At 39.5% G+C, this 4,246-nt stretch overlaps 1 pseudogene; it reads right to left on the reverse strand.

Moving 5' to 3' along the window:
• Positions 1–3,122: 3,122 nt before the first annotated feature.
• Kdelr1-ps1 (KDEL endoplasmic reticulum protein retention receptor 1, pseudogene 1) lies at positions 3,123–3,737 on the reverse strand (annotated as a pseudogene).
• Between the last annotated feature and the right edge of the window lie 509 nt (positions 3,738–4,246).

Raw genomic sequence — 4,246 nt, forward strand, 5'->3', positions numbered from 1 at the left:
TGTTAAAGAGACATCTGAATTCCTACATTCATTATAACATTAGTTGCAATAGCCAAGATGTGAAAACTGCAGGAGTGTCTGTCGATGGTTGAATGAATAAATATACAAGGGATTACTAAACCTTAGGAAGAAATGTATCTTCTCATTTATGACAGCATCCTAGAACTTGTATCTGAATGCTATAATAGTTGAAGACCAGCTAGATTTAACCACGACCTTAACATTCTTAGGGGCTTGATTCAAGAACCACTTACACATACAAACATCTACATATATGAAAATTCACAAGGCCAAGATTTTAAATACATAAATGTGTTAGTAAGTACCAGAAGTGTTAACAGTCTATTAGATAATGATTTATAAAGCACTGTGGTAGGTTCAGTTTTAAAGAGTGTGCAAGAGACTTTTTAGCAAGAAAGGATGTTAGCTTATGGTTCGTGACAACTATTTGTAAAGATAAGAGATGCTTTATTCCTTGGAATTTCTACTATGCAAGGTAGAAACTGCTAAAAATAATTTCTGCCTTTAATATATCTAAAAATTTTGAATAGTTATTTGAAATTTATCTTAAGGAAGTCGACCTTGGAAATTCTGTGTTTCATGGAAATTCATCTCAAGACAATCTTAAAAGTCACCCTTAGCCCCCAGTTCCTCAAATTAGGCCTCAGCTTCCATATTTTCCACCACTTCCCAATAACTCCGTCAGTTATCAACCATTCAGTGGGTTCATTCATCTAATCGATCCATCAGATCAGATCCATCAGATCAGATCCATCATGAGTCCATCATATCCCTCAACTCTCATATGTGAAAATTGCATTTGGGACTAAATCTTCAACACACAGACCTATTTGTTTAGGGACACTTTATATCTAAACCATTTAAACATTCTGCTCTTGTTCCAAAAGTTTATGTCCATCTTACAATGTAAAGTATATTATCTATATTTAGCAGTCTCCAAGGACTTAAAGTTACAATATTTATCAAAAATGTAAGCTCAAAATCTTCTCTGAGACTCAAGTCAAACTCTTGGCAATGAGACTTTGTAAAACCATATTAAGTTTTACTCAAAATATTATATATTTAACATTCTCCCAACATGTAATGTCACAAAATAAATATTTCCATCCCCAAAAGGATGAGTAGATAATAGAAAAAAATAATCTTTTTCCAAGTGAAATTAAAAACCCCACAGGGTAAAGTTTAATCCCTAAAGCTTCATGTCTGGTCTCTGAGGTATATTCTGATGTAATGTAAGGTGTAGAGGTCTTGAGTAGTCCTGTCTTATGGCCTTGACAGGTATCTCTCAGGGGCTGTTTCTGTTCATTGCTTGGAACTTTCCTTGGCAGATCTTCCTGGCACCTTTAACTTCCTAAGCTCTCCACTATGGCTTTGATCTCCACACTTACAATTTCATACATTGCCATATCAAAGGTATCCTGAAAAGACTTCAAGTTTGGCTCGGTGATAAGTTGCCTAGTATTTCTTGGTTTCTTTTGGAAATATGAGTGAAAGATTTCATGATTCAATATCGTTTTCATTTTGCATGATAGCCAAAGCAGCATCATGTGGTTGATACAATGGTCTGCTGTTAGCTTAAACAGGAGACAGGCCTACTTGGATTATGGCTACAGTGGGGCTAGATTTGAATATGGGATACCATAGAACTTTTATGTTGACATGAAGCAATACCATGACTTATAAAAGAAACCATTTAATTTGGGTTTTACTTACAATTTTGGAGGGCCAGAATCCATGACCATTATGACAGAAAGTATGGCAGGAGACTGGCAAGAATGATTTGAGAGCAGTAGTTGAGAGCTTACATTTAATCCAACATCAGGAGATGATAGATAGATAGATAGATAGATAGATAGATAGATAGATAGATAGGTGGATGGGGCTGGTGTGGGTTTTTGAACAGATTTCAAAGTCCATCCCCAGTGAAACACCTCTTCCAACAAGGCCACATATCTTAATCCTTTCCTAACAGTTCTATCAGCTAGGGACCAAGCATATGAGCATATGGAAGCCATTCTTGTTCAAAACACCACATGGGGAAGCAGAAAAACTTAGAATTATCTTCCCAAAGTAATATCTTTTAAGTGAATTTACACTTCTGCATGCTTCACCCTTTGATAAGGATGGCGCAACTAATTCCCAAGCTTTTCCTACATCATCTTTCCTAATGACTTGATAAAAGTACATGGCTTCTTTTCAGTAGCTTTCATCTCGGCCAGCAGTTGTACCATCCTTGAACTAAACGCTAAAAGCTCTCCTATTTAACCCAGGCAGCATGTTTGTCAAATCTTTCTGCCCTAGTTTAATAGGTCTTACTTTTACTCTAAATATGGCTAAAAGAAGCCAACAATAACCATGCCATTGCAGGCACTCTAGGTTGCTTTGTAGAATAATGATCACCTTTACTTTCTTTTTTTGACAGTTTCCCTTGGTTTATTTAAAGAGAACAAAGAATCAGCCAGTACAAAAACATGTTGTCAGAGTGTAGTTAGGGTCAGCCAACCTCTTTCCCATGCCTAAACCCATAGCTTCTCCTTATTTATCAAAAGCATAACAACCCCCGCCCATGAAAGCTAACAAATTCTGGGGGAAAACTCATGAAAAATTAGTAGATCCTCCTTAACTTTCTTCCTTCTTACCACCAATCCAGGAACTCGTAGGGAAGCATTGTGGTCATAGCCAAGGTGGGCAGGCAGACATTAGCAGATGTAGTGTTTGACAACCATGGGGCTAGGGTGGAACCTTGGAGAAGGGGATAAACTTCCATCAGACCTGGTTCAGAGAACACTCAAAACACAGTTTATGAAAAATCATGGCCATGTAGAAGAGAAAAAAGTCATCAGAATCAAAAACCAAATAGTGGAAAGATTTTTTTTTTTGTTTTTCTTCTCTAAAAGAGTAAAGACTAGAAATAGCTCAGGTCCTGAGCTCCCCAGGAGAGGAGGTCTTCCATGGACCCCAAAACCCAGCTTTAGGGGTAGGGAGCCAGGAGAAGTGAGCTCTTCACAAAGTCAACTCTGGATGGGAAAGCTCTTGGTCTTCTGCAGCCTTTCTTTTCTCTGCTTCCTGCCCTGCCTCGGAGAAGGCTGGTGAGGCCAGGGTTATGGCAGCAAGTTCAGCTTCTTCCCTTTGAGGACTTTGGTGATATAGAGGTAGAAGAAATCGCAATAGAGGACTGTCTGGATCAGGCTAGCAAGGATGTCAATGAGGTCAAAGAAGCCCTAGAAGTGGTAACACCAGATCCAGTTGAAGAGATAGAGTGTATGATAGACACCCAGTGCAAACAGGTAATGGCTGGTGATGGTTTCTGCCTCACCAACTTGCTCACCATGAACAACCGTGGCAAGATAGTCACTGACTCCATGGAGAAAGTCCATAGAATCTCCAGAGGGGTGAAGTAATGCTATTTTTGAATGTCAAAATAGCAGTAGGAACAACGAAGAACTCCACCTGGAAAGTTCATGGTTTCCACCATAAGTAGCTTTGAACTTGCTGTAGATCATCCACACTATGGTAAAGGAACAAGCTATGTAGACCACATTTATGCAGGTATTGTAGAGTGAAATGTAGTTGGTGAACAGGTCCAGATATCAGGTAGTGAACACCATAGTAACAGGACTTGGCTCTAATGCCTGCACACGATCACGACTTACAGATTTTGAGTAGTAACAAGATGATAGGTGGGAGAGGTCTCCCAGGAATCGGAAGAGGTTCATGACAGGAGGATTCAGGAAGGTCTGAACTGTGAGGGAGGCTGGCTGGCCAGGCTGCCCTGGAGCTGCGGTACTGCCAGGTTGAGGGTGGGAGAGAAACTCTTCAGTAGCTCAGCTCTAAGGAAGGGTCTCTGGAAGGTGAGCCGAGGCCGGAGCTGGTGGTAAAAGTTGGCTGAGAGAAAAGGGAGAAGAGCCGAGGTGGGTAATGTTCATCTTTAATACATTAGCCTCTACAAACTCTTGGGAAATAGACAAAATCTGGACAAGTTATTCATTAGAATGAAATGTAGATGACTCCTAATCTAACTTTTAGTATAGTCCCAGTCACATCTGAAATTTCAGAGCACAGTTTCTGCTTTCCACATTACTATCAGCATTCTGGCATATTAGACTCATACCAGAATTTGTCATTAAGGTTGGCTTGTAAACTTCTAAGTTTTTCCTCTTGGCTGGCTTCTTCAAATCTTTTGAAATTCTTCCCTCAAGCCAGTTTGAAAGTCTAAAGAATATAG

Source organism: Rattus norvegicus, chromosome 14 (assembly GCF_021556685.1).
Source record: "Rattus norvegicus strain SHRSP/BbbUtx chromosome 14, alternate assembly SHRSP_T2T, whole genome shotgun sequence".
NCBI classification, from domain to species: domain Eukaryota; kingdom Metazoa; phylum Chordata; class Mammalia; order Rodentia; family Muridae; genus Rattus; species Rattus norvegicus.